We start from the raw sequence: 12,886 nt of genomic DNA, 5'->3' as shown, positions 1-12,886 counted from the left end.
ATGGGGTCTCACTATGTTGCCCAGGCTGGTCTTGAACTCCTGGCCTCAAGTGATCCTCTCGCCTGTGAACTCTTGGCCTCAAGTGATCCTCCCGCCTCAGCCTCCCAAAGTGCTGGCATTAAAGGCATAAGCCACCACATCTGGCCTAAACTTTGCTTTCTTTCAGAAACAGAATTATCTTACTTGAACGATCTTTAGGTTATCATTTAGTAGAGTATTATCATTTTTAGTGTCAAAATCATTTTGCTTCAATATTTTGAAGTCATTGCCAAGTTGCCTTCATCCTGCTCAGCATTTGTCAATAACTTGGTTCAACCTGAAAACTTAGACTTATAACATGGAATTTTTTTTCCATTATGTCTCTGATTATCCCTCCCCACTCAACCCACTGCCAATTTCTTTATTTCTCGCTATACCCCCTTTCTTTGTCTCTTACTGAGATTCCTGTAAACCAGGTATTGGATCTCCTGGATTAATAGTCCAAGTCTCTTATCTTTTTTCTTCTATTTTTTTCTTCAGTCATTATCTAATTTTGGTAATCATATTTTTAATTTCCAAGAGCTCTTTTTGTTCTCAGATTATTCCTTTTTTACAGCATCCTGTACTTTTATGCTTGTACCATGTCTTCAAATCTCTCTGAAACTAGTTAGAATGTGTTAAATTTATCTTCTGTCCTCTAAATTATTTTATCAGGCAGTTGTTATATTGATTGATTGATTGATTTTCATCTTTTACTTTCATGTAGGCTTTTCTTAAATGTCTGGTGATCTTTGGTTATGCATTTGCATTTAAGAATGAAGGACAAGGCCGGGCGTGGTGGCTTATGCCTGTAATCCCAGCACTTTGGGAGGCCGAGGTGGGCAGATAACTTGAGGTCAGGAGTTCGAGACCAGCTGGCCAACATGGCGAAACCCTGCCTCTATTAAAAATACAAAAATTGGCTGGGCGTGGTGGCGCATGCCTGTAATCCCAGCTACTTGGGAGGCTGAGGCAGGAGAATCACTTGAACCTGGGAGGTGGAGGTTGCAGTGAGCCAAGGTCCTGCCACTGCAACGATCCTTTTTCAAGTGCTCCAGCCTGGGCGAGAAAGTGAGACTCTGTCTCAAAAAAAAAAAAAAAAAAAGAATGAAGGACAAGGTTGATGATTACAGGCAGATAGAATAGCTTTCTTCAATTCTTCAACCATTGTTTGGTGAGCATGCTTCCTGTTTGGGACCTCTGGGTGTGTGTGCAAGGCATGCCAATTAGCAGGCATGGCTTTAGGGTGTCTAGTTAGGAACTAGTTAGTTGTATTAGTTCATTTTCACACCGCTGATGAATACACACACAAAACTGGGGACAAAAAGAGGTTTCATTAGACTCACAGTTCCACATGGCTGCGGAGGCCTCAGAATCATGGCGGGAGGCAAAAGACACTTCTTACATGGCAGCGACGAGAGAAAAATGAGGAGAAAGCAAAAGCAGAAACCCCTGATAAACCCATCAGATCTCGTGAGACTTATTCACTATCAGGAGAATAGCATAGGAAAGTCCGGCCCCCATGATTCAATTACCTCCCCCTGGGTCCCTCCCACAACATGTGGGAATTCTGGGAGATACAATTCAAGTTGAGATGTGGATGAGGACACAGCCAAACCACATCAGCAGGCATGGCTTTAGGGTGTCCAGTTAGGAACTGAGGACCCCCAAATGCCAGAATGAGCAGGGAGCTTTATTTTGTGGTGTGATATTTATCCTAGAAATTCTACGTGTGCCTTGTAGTTTTTTAATTTTTTTTTTTTTTTGAGATGGAGTCTTGTTCTGTCACCCAGGTTGCGGTGCAGTGGCACAATCTTGGCTCACTGCAACCTCCGTCCCCCGGATTCAAGCAATGCTCCCTGCCTCAGCCTCCTGAATAGCTGGGATTACAGGAGCCTGCCACCACGCCTGGCTAATTTTTGTATTTTTAGAAGAGACAGGGTTTCACCATGTGGGACAGTCTGGTCTCAAACTCCTGACCTCAGGTGATCTGCCTGCCTCGGCCTCCCAAAATACTGGGATTACAGGCATGAGCCGCCATGCCCAGCCTCTTGTAGTTGTTTGATTGCTTTAGAGAAGAACTCTCAGATTATTAGCTTAAGGGCTAAATACCAAACTGCTGGAAACTCTTCTAGTAGTAAAGGAGCGAGAAAGGACAATTCAGGGAGCTGTCCTGGAAACAGACCTTCAATGAGTCCCCACTTCTCACCCTCCCCACCTTCGCTGCAGTTCCCTCTTGCTTTTACTCTCAGTTGTGGCTTCCCCTGTGATGTGCATATGTTCTTATGCACTTTCAGTCTTCTGGAAATTTCTTTTTTTTTTTATATAATATTTTTTTATTATTGTACTTTAAGTTCTAGGGTACATGTGCATAACGTGCAGGTTTGTTACATATGTATACTTGTGCCATGTTGGTGTGCTGCACACATCAACTCGTCAGCACCCATCAATTCATCATTTATATCAGGTATAACTCCCCAATGCAATCCCTCCCCCCTCCCCCCTCCCCATGATAGGCCCCAGTGTGTGATGTTCCCCTTCCCGAGTCCAAGTCATCTCATTGTTCAGTTCCCACCTATGGAAATTTCTTGAAATCTCCCACCTGCTGTTGACTAACAACACTAGCCCCTACCCCTTTGTTATTGTTTATTTTATTTGCACTTCTTTACCATTATTTCTGTGGCTCTGGAGAGGAGGGGTTTGAAGGAAAGTACGTGTGCTCAGTCCATCATTTTGAACTGGAAACTGAGAATGTTATTTTACTTTAACGTTTTAACAAAACTCATTTGTGGATCAGCCCGAAATGAGTATGCTGCTGAGGAGAGAAGCAGCTCAACTGTTTTATAATTGAGTAATAATGTCATGTTAAAAAATTAAGATCACCTTCATCACCAGGTGAATCACTGAAAACTAACCGGTCTTGAGATAATTGAAGAATATAAAATTTTGCATCAAGAGATGATAAAGACTCCTTAATAGAATAGAATCCAACTCAGTGTGTCTGTATTTGCACAACTGCAGCATATGAGGTTCCCATAAACAATATTTAAAATTATACTGTGATCCCAGACGGGAGGAGAGGAAAGAAAGGAAACCCCTCAGCACGTGCCCTTATTGAATGAGTTGCTTTTGGTGAGAAACAGGGAACTTTATTTAACACCCTGATGGCCTTCATCCAAAGACAAAATAGTCTGGTTTGTTTAGACCAATATTTTCTTTTTATTCAAATACTTTCTTTTTCAAGTATAAGGAGCTGATAAACAGTGAGCCATATTTTACACCTCAACTTCTCCACATTTTTATTTTTATTTTGTAAACTGTGGAGGGCTGCAACAAACCCTCTACCAACCAGCAAGGTGGGCCATTAAACACCTCCAGAGTCCTGATTTATTTATTTATCTATTTGTTTGTTTATTTTGCTTTTGTTAATTTTTTTTATTGGTATTTGGTTACATGAGTAGGTTCTTCAGTGGTGATTTGTGAGATTTTGGTGCACTGAACTTAATTTGTAGTCTTTTATCCTTCACCTCCTTCCCACCTTTCCCCTGAGTCCCCAAAGTCTATTATGTCATTCTGATGCCTTTGTACCCTCATAGTTTAGCTCCCACTACGGGTGAGAACATACAACAGCATCCTGACTTAAATGACCATTTTTTTCTATAGTCAAGCTTCTGCAAGGAGGCTTTGAAAAAGAGAGAGCAGTCAGTAATGTGAGGATTGGGAGCTATAATTACAGGCCAGGGTGTCAAAGGTGGGGTTCGGTCGCACCGATGAATCACCTTGACAAAGGATCTAGAATCACAAGTCAGCTTATTTTAAAGCACTCTTTCGAGATCATTCTCTTCAGAAGTATGCAAATCAAAATGCTTTCATCATACATTATTTTAAATCTAGAAATAAGAGATCTTAGAGCTTTTTAATGATGGAATTGAAATTTAAAAAAACCTTTAAACATTGTTTTCATGAATATGAAATTCACAATGTCATCCCTAATGGACTCGTGTACTGTTTTAAAATTGCTGAAATTTATTCAATTTATTCATTTTTATCCCCTATGATATTTCCCTAATCTGTGGTATTGTGCTTCAGAATATTTTATATTGTAAATATTTATGAAAAGTGATGGAGACACTGCAATGAAGCATCTTTGTCAGTTCAGAATAATCCTTGGGGAGAATAAATTGAGATGAAATAAAACAAAACTAGGTAGGAAAGGAGGGGATTCAATATAAATATATTAAGTATATACTGAAATATATTTTAAAGGGTATGAAAAAAATCTAATAGATTTTGACTGTATTTTGGTATGTTACCCTAAGTACTGTATTAAAATAATAATAGTTTGTTAGCATTATTTTGTAGCTGTAAAAACCATTTTCAGTAATACAAGCTAAATCACTGGCTCTATTACACTTCCATTTATGAACTCCAAGGGCAAATCATTATAGTATAATACTTTCCAAACCATTTTCTTTCAAGGCCACCTTTAAGTGAATGAGAATAGTCAATAATTTTATCGTCATATATGTTAAAGCACATTAACAATTTATAACGTAAAGGGCTATATCAAATGCAATTTCATCAAAATGACACGCAGATCAAATTAACCAAATTAACCAACCATGAATGTTAGAACCAAGCATTAATCCAACTTATTTAAATTATACTATTGGATAACAAATCATTCTCTTTTCAAAAAGTATTTCAAGTCACGTCATGGAGCGGGAAGTTCAACTGCCGGCACATTCTTTGTCATTCGGAGGCAGAACATGTGTGGTCACTCTAGAGGAGCTGGGGACAAGGGGTAGGAGGGTTTAAGGGGTTGATTTAGGATTTCTGTTGCTACTGCAGGCTACTAAGACATTTTAACATGTTTTGTTGTCTCTGTTGAACATGAGTTATGGTTGTTTTAAAAAAAGAGAAAAGCAGCAGTTGTTGATCTATAACGTAGTTTGTTTCTTTATTATTAGCCTTATGCTATTTTCTAATAAAAATATGTTTGGCCACCTGTAGTACTTGGATGAGAAATGAATAAAATAATTTTAGTTGTCTTTGAATCTGAGTTAGCAATGCATTCCTAAAGAAAGTCAACCAGAAAATGAACCAGTTTGCCTTCCTGAGTCTATTCATTCACAGAAAACAAAACAAAAACACCCTCACTGGGTCCAGCCTGGTCTCTTCTTGTCTTTTTGTTCTTTGAGGCTTGACAAATAGGAAGAGTGGGATTCCCATAAACAATATTTAAAATTATACTGGGATCTCGGAAGGGAGGAGGGGAAAGAAAGAAAAATCCTTAGCACGTGCTCTTATTGAATAAATTGCTTTTGGGGAGAAAGAATAAACTTTATTTAACGTGCTGACAGCCTTCATAAAAAGACAAAGTAGTCTGGTTTCTTTAAACCAATATTTTCTTTTTCCTTTCTTTCTTTCTTTCTTTTTTTTTTTTGACGGAGTCTCTGTCATCCAGGCTGGAGTGCACTGGCCCAATCACAGCTCACTGCAGCCTTGACATCCTAAGTTCAAATAGTACTCCCACTTTAGTCTCCCAAAGTGCTGAGATTACAGGCATGAGCCACTGAGACCAGCTTGACCAATATTTTCTTATAATTTAAATAAGTTCTTTATCAGGTATAACAGTGGGCAAACTATCTTGTTTTCTGCAAATCTAACAGATCCAAATTAGTAATGCAGTTTATTGTTAGAAGCAGCGCCTTCTTTACTTCTCTGAGCAGGGCACTGGCTTTGTCTGGGCCAAGATGAGCATCCCTGATGGGAGCGGGGGTGTGCAGGAGTGCTCTTAGGGGCTAGGGTGAATGTTCCAGTAACAGACAGCAGGTGGGCTGTACGCCTTGGTGTGCCTAATCCACCAGGGGCTCCCCGAGACATCCATGTTTGCTGAGCAACTGAGTACATCAGTGGGGCCGTTGTCTGCTCTCAAAACTAGAACAACAGACTGCTCTGGAACCCCTCTTCCTCCATCCCTTCCTTTGCCTGCACCTCCCTACCCAGTTTTTCTTGCTGTCTGTCCTTTTTTCTTTTTCTTTTTTTTTTTTTAAGAGAGTCTGGCTCTGTCACCCAGGCTGGAGTGCAGTGGTTCAATCTCGGTTCACTGCAACCTCTGCCTCCCTGGTTCAAGCGATTCTCCTGCCTCAGCCTCCCAAGTAGCTGGGTTTACAGACACCCACCACTGTGCCCCACTAATTTTTGTATTTTTAGTAGAGATAGGGTTTCACCAGGTTGGCCAGGCTGGTCTCCAACTCCTGAGCTCAAGTGATCTGCCTGCCTCAGCCTCCCAAACTGCTGGGATTACCGTCGTGAACCACCCCACCTGGTGTCGCTGTCAGTCCTTAGGCAGTGGCTGCACTGTGGGGAAAAGTGGCTTGGGTCTTTTGCTGCAGTTCTGGGTTCTGTGCTGTTGACAGGCAGTGTTGCTCCCTGGTTATGCATGTATGGGTACCCTGTAGCTCCTGGGCCCCAGCATGGTGTATCAGCTGCTTCAGCTAAGGGCTACCGCTGGCCACACCACACCACACCATCCTCTCTGTGGGTGGAACCTGCCACTGGCCACACCACAACATCCCCTCTGTGGGGGCAACTTGCCACTGGCCACACCACACCGTCCTCTCTGTGGGGGTAACCTGCCACTGGCCACACCACACCATCCTCTCTGCAGGTGAGACCTGCCAAAGCTCAAGGGGGTATCAAGGTGGTAGAATGGAAGGTGCAGTGGACCACGGGGAGGGAGCCTCCACTTCGGCTGTGACTAGCTGTGGCCTGTAGGCAAATCGGTAGGCCTTTCAGGGCTCCCCTTTTGCTTTAACAAAAATTTGTAGGAGGCCAGGCGCGGTGACTCACGCCTGTAATCCCAGCACTTTGGGAGGCCGAGGCGGGAGGATCACTCGAGGTCAGGAGTTCGAGACCAGCCTGGCCAACATGGTGAAACCCTGTCTTTACTAAATATACAAAGGTTAGCCAGGTGGTGTGGTGGCACACGTCTGTAATCCCAGCTACTTAGGATGCTGAGGCAGGAAAACCATGAACCCAGGAGGCAGAGGTTGCAGTGAGCCAAGACCACGCCACTGCACTCCAGTCTGGGTGACAACAGTGAGACTCTGTCTCAAAAAAAAAAAAAAAAAAAAACTAGAAATTAGGCTCTACTATATAAAAAAGATGCAAGGGGAGCTGTCCTGGGTGGAGTGGGCAAGTGCCTGGGAACTTCAACGCTTGGTCCCCACCTTTCCTGCCTTGGGCCTCCAAGGAGCATTGGGCTCTGTGGAGCCCCACCTGAGAGCCCTTGCACCAGCTCACCTCTGAGGTCCTCTCCAACCTGTAAGCTGCTCAAAATAGACTCGCTCTGAGCCGCACCTGTCACTTACATTCACAGCGATGGAGCAGCCAGGATAAGTAAGTCACATTCACTTTGAAGTCGCTATTTCTTCACCCAGGATAACCATAGAAAAGAAAAACTGGACCTGAAAAAATCTGCTTGATTTTATATCTAGGACTGCTTTTTCTTCACCCCAAAACAATAATCTACAGTGTTTACTATGGAACAGCTGAGGTGAAAATTCAGTTTAGTGGTGATAGGGTTGTTGGCGGGGGACTTAAGTCAATGATCACTTCACTGAAATTCTTCAAGAAAGCTCAATTTGGAAGTTTACCACTCGGATGAGCAACCCAGTGAATTACCAACTGACCTAAACATTTAATGTTGCATATTGTATAAGCTATTGGGGTTTGCCTCTTTGTGCTCCACCACCACTGTTTAATTTTAATGGTCTTATTGAGCAGCGAAGGCAGGAGCACAAAATACAAGTTACAAAATTCTGTGTGTATATATATATCATTGGCAGTGCCAGCCCAGACAGCACGGGGCCTGGGTTCCAGGGTAAGTTTGATTTTATCTTGTTCTGCTTTTATCCTGTTGTCATAGAAATATCCCAAATTTAGGCATCTAAACTCTTATCATCAGGACCGCCTTTCATATCCAGAAACAACCCCTAAATCTTTGGCCAGATCATGTGTTGTAACTTTGAGTGAAAAAACGTGGTCAGTGTATCTAACCCTTCTGACATCTCAGAGTCAGTTGGAGTAAATGTCTGTACACTGGTGGTCTATGCATATTACCACACACATTTCTATCAAAGCATAAGATTTCTGACTTGAATTACTTACTCCATTCCAAGTCCAAATTGGCAATGCCAGTCAAATAAATCGGGCAAAGTATGATGGATGGTGAGATGGATAAATGAACAGTAAGGGCTTCAGAGAAACCACCAAATTTATCTTATTTAATACTTTGTGACAAGACAGTTTAAAGTACAGAGTTCTGTGGCTCAGTCTCATATTCTTTCTTTCATTTGTCATAGTCGGATAAAGTAGTGAGACAAATAAGTTTTGAAAATAAAAATTTGCCTACACAAATGTTAAGCTGAGAATCATTGGAAAGCTAGCAGCTCCTTGCTCTTACCACGTGGGCATAAGGATGTAGGGCTTTGGGGTCAGGCTGCCTGGCTTGGAGTCCCTTGTGTGGTGACTTTGGGCATGTTCTTCCTCACCACCCCCCATTTCTTTTTCCTGAGATGGGTGTAGTAACAGTACCTACTTACAGGGCTGCTGTCAGAATTAAATGAGTTAATACATGTAAGGTGCTTGAAGAGTACCTGGCAGGTAGTAGACATTTAATAAACATTAACTACTGTGATTTATTTCCACAAAAGAAATCATTATAGAGAACTATTTTCATGAAATGCAGTCTGACATTTTCTTGGGCATATTTCTGCCTCTTTGTCCCTCTATTTCAAAACCACCTGCTACAATTATTATGGTGTTTGAGGTTGTGTGTGTGTAAAGGGGTAATAATGAAAGTTTAACTCTAGGAAAACCCTGAGAGCCACATCATCTGCTGAGAACCCTCATGACAGCAAATAGTTTTGCTTTTCCAAGGCTGGGCACTGTCAGATCCCCCCGGTCTAATCCTGTAGTCTCCAAATTCCATCTGCCTGGTAATTCATAGTCATTGCAATGTTGGAAATCACAGGATTCACAAAATCATAACCTAAGACTGAAAGGGACTTGAGTGATCAATCATTTAGCATTCTCCCACCCCCCACCCCCCAAATGTAGCTACAATGAAAGGAATGGCTTGGAAAGGAACGTGCTCATTGAATGACTCGTCCATGGCCTGTGAGACCAGACTAGAACCAGCTCCCTTACCCCAACTGCTGCAACTGGGCTATTGTTCCGACACGCTGTTGCATGTTTTACCCCCAGATGCCACCTAGCATAGTGTTAGGTCACAGTTGATACTCAATAAATATTCCTTTAACCAGTATATGAATAAATGAAACCAGGCTTAAAAACTTTGTTTCAAAAGGTCTCTTTTGTGACTTTTTGGGGGAAATGAATTATCCTCCCAAACACTTATCTTTCCCTCCAACCTAATTCCCAATATACATCCCAGTGCATATTGGGGAAAAAGATTCTATCTTCAAGATTTCACTACATTCCTTTTAAAAACATGATCTTTCAATACCATATTGGAACTCATATACTTCTCTACTGGTTCGTTTTTCTCTTTCTTCTATATATAGCATTTAAGACAGTCACAGACTTAAATTGCAATGAAAAAAATTGTGAGGGTTCTTTTAGTTCACCCTTCAACCTGAACCTTGGCAGGGTAGACCAGGCCAGGACTCTCAGCCTTGCAAGGGAATCTCATAATCATGTTGAAGAATGAGGACTAGCTGGAACACAGCATCTGCATCCAGCTTCCTTCCACCTGCCTTGCTCCCTTACCCTTCTGCATCCAAATCCTGCCACGTTCTCTACAAAGCCTAGCCCAACACCCTCCCTTCAAGTCCAAAACCCTCTTTTCCCTTTACAAATTGTTGTAGTTTTTTTGTGCATATCGTTACATATTATCAATTACATATTATCATTACGTATTATCAATCACTTTAAAATTATTACTTGTATTTAGTTATCCAAGCAAGGCATACATTAATTCAGATTACACAACTTGGCCGGGCACAGTGGCACACGCCTGTAATCCCAGCACTTTGGGAGGCTGAGGTGGGCGGATTGCCTGAGCTCAGCAGTTTGAGACCACCCTGGCAACATGGTGAAACTCCATCTCTACTAAAATACAAAAAATAAGCCAGACATGGTGGCACAAGCTTGTAGTACCAGCTACTAGGGAGGCTGAGGCAGGAGGATTGCTTGAGCCTGGGAGACGGAGGTTGCAGTGAGCTGAGATTGTGCCAATGCACTCCAGCCTGGGCAACAGAGCGAGACTTCATCTCAACAAAACAAAACAAAAAAACAAATTACAGAACTTCAAATATTATAACAAAGTTATGGATGGGTATTAATAATGATAAGGCTAAAGCCCTTCTTGACAATTTCTCTAGTTCTTGTCTCTCTTAGGGGGCATCTTCTACACTTTTTCTGTCCATTTTGTATGCATTTTTACTTATAGAAATTTATAATTTTATTTTGTTTTTATATCAATAGTACCATATAGTATGTACTGTTTTGCAATTTGCTTTTTTCATTAATAGTATATCTTGGTGATCTTTCCTGTCTCAGTATATATAGATCTGCTTCATTTTTTTGAACTGCTGCATAATATTCCAGAAGAGAGATGCACCAGAGTTTATTTAGCCATTCCCTGTTGATGGCTGTTAGGCTGTTTTCTACTTCAAAACGACCAAAATTGCAATGAACATCCTTATACATGCTGAGTTCGTGGCTGCCTGCTTCTTTGGGTGACATACTGAGAAATGGAATGGAGGGTCACAGAATGTGCACATTATTAATTTTATAGTGCCAAACTGCTCTCCCAATTGGTTATATCAATTTACACACGTCAGCAGTATATGAAAGTACCTGTTTTCCCATTAGCTTGCCAAAATCACTTTTTACCTCGTTTTACCTGCATGTATATTTTATCTCCTGGGCTGGGGGTTGTAAGCTTTATAAGAGAAGGGCCCAATGACTTCCTTATATTTTATTTCGTTTCTTTCCCTATCTAGAGGTGTTTAAGAATTGGTGTATACTCAGGAGGCTGAGACAGGAGGATCCCTTGAACCCAGGATTTCGAGACCAGTCTGAGCAATGCAGCGAGAACCCGTATCTCAAAACAACAAAACAAACAGCAAAAGAACTGGTGCTCAATAAGTGTTTGTTGAATGATCTCTAACCACAAGTTCTTTGTTAATCTCTGTGCAATATACTTTCCATTTACCAAGACTGCATCTAACTTGGAGGTTATTTCTTAAGGTTGAAAAACATTCTTAGGAAAGTTGGCTGAATTTTTGCACATCCCTCCCTGGTAACAAGTTACAGATACCTTTCATTTAAAGTTGCCTAAGACGGGACTCACCTCCTGTTCTGCAAGCAGGAGGCAGTGAAAACAGATGTGGTTGTCTCAGGACAATAGCTAGCAGGGTGTCCCACCCACTGAGAAACGGCAGACCAGAGGCGCCTTAAAAATCCTGGGAACCAGACAGAAGATGGAACCGTGAGGGAGTAGGGTCAGAATCCTCAGGACATTCTGGATTCAAGGAGGTAAATTCTTTTATGGAGTTTTGATATAGAGGAAACCACTAATAATGTGTAAAGTCTGACAATTAATGGATCCAGGTGAGGTGTAACTGTGGTAGGGTAGGAAAAATCAGAGAAGAGGAGAACTGGGCATGTTTTAAAAGGAAATTTGGCTACAGGAAAGAGGGGTTATGAAGATGTGAATTAAGCGATGGGAGATAAACTTTTCCACCGGGCAGTGCCTCCGTTTATTTACATATAATGTTAGGCTAAAACAATTCTAAAAATCACCAGCATGCTTCCAAATCTTGGAGCTCTGAACATTTAGTCTGAAAATAAGAAGTGTTTTAAAACGGATTGAGAATTATGTGTAGCTTAGTTTGTGGTTCAAAACAACACAGACGAAGACATGTTCTCCCTCTTAATGTTTTCTTTTTCTCTCACCTATTGAACCGTTTCAGTAGCAACTGTGCAGCCCAGTGAGGGGACAATTGGATTTCAAAACAAACACAAATGAACAAAGTGAGGAAACCATTTGCCGTGGTGCATTGATCGTCCCTAGGGAATCCTGGGGTCTGTGGGGCTTAGAACTGGGCCCTTGTTTTGAATTCCTCTGAGGTGGACAGAGGCTGGACGGACACCTCAGTCCCAGCGCTGCTGTGATAGGGGAACTGCCCTTAAAATTAGGGCAACGGAGCCGCGGTTCCCATCGCATCCCCTCAAACACTCAGGGCCCCGCACTTTGGTTTCTCAGCCCATTTCTTCTCGCCCCTTTCATCCCTTCACTTATCCAGGGCCGTTGCCAAAAAACCCTGGCAAGGACCAGGCCTCAGTCAGGCCCACGGTGGTCCACTGCACGCGACGGTAAACTCCTGGAGGACGCTCGTTTGGCCCTTGGGGGACCAATGCCCCTTTGGCCATTGTTGTAAGGAACAAAGAGGGCAAGAACTGAGGGCGCCCCCGCGAGGAAAGGCGGGGGAGGACACCCACGGGCGATCCGGGGGGCTGGCCGGCTTGGGGCTGAGGTGCGCCGGGGCGGCAGGCTGGGAGCCGGAGGAGGCAGGGCTGGTCCCCAACCGCCGCGCCCCGCGAGTGATACGCACGGCGTCCGGCGCCCGGCAGAGCCCTTTCCTGCGCCGCAGCCAGTTTACTTTTATTCCTTTTTTCGTTATTTCTATTATTATTATTTTTTCCCGCGCAAAGCGGGAGCCAGACTGCCCAGGCGAGCCACGGCGGGGCCGCCATTTCCCGGTGAAAGCGCAGCGCGCGTAGGCACCGGGCGCCCCGGAAAGGGAACCGAAGGGGAGTGCCCGGCCCCGCG

General features: G+C 42.9%; 1 protein-coding gene across 2 annotated transcripts in view; it reads right to left on the bottom strand.

The window, feature by feature from the left end:
- LOC105501396 (core histone macro-H2A.2) overlaps positions 1-12,886 on the bottom strand; it is a 60,510-nt gene that overhangs the window by 46,417 nt on the left and 1,207 nt on the right. Inside the window, exon 2 of one of the 2 annotated variants that reach the window (XM_011927335.1) lies at positions 962-1,097. The exons of the other annotated variant lie outside the window; for it this stretch is intronic. The gene's annotated coding sequence lies outside the window, so the exon portion shown is untranslated. The remainder of the gene's footprint in view (positions 1-961; positions 1,098-12,886) is intronic. 2 annotated transcript variants of the gene reach the window in all.

This window comes from Colobus angolensis, unplaced genomic scaffold, assembly GCF_000951035.1.
Source record: "Colobus angolensis palliatus isolate OR3802 unplaced genomic scaffold, Cang.pa_1.0 Scaffold12, whole genome shotgun sequence".
NCBI classification, from domain to species: Eukaryota; Metazoa; Chordata; class Mammalia; order Primates; family Cercopithecidae; genus Colobus; species Colobus angolensis.
This window is presented reverse-complemented; position numbering and strand designations above follow the sequence as displayed.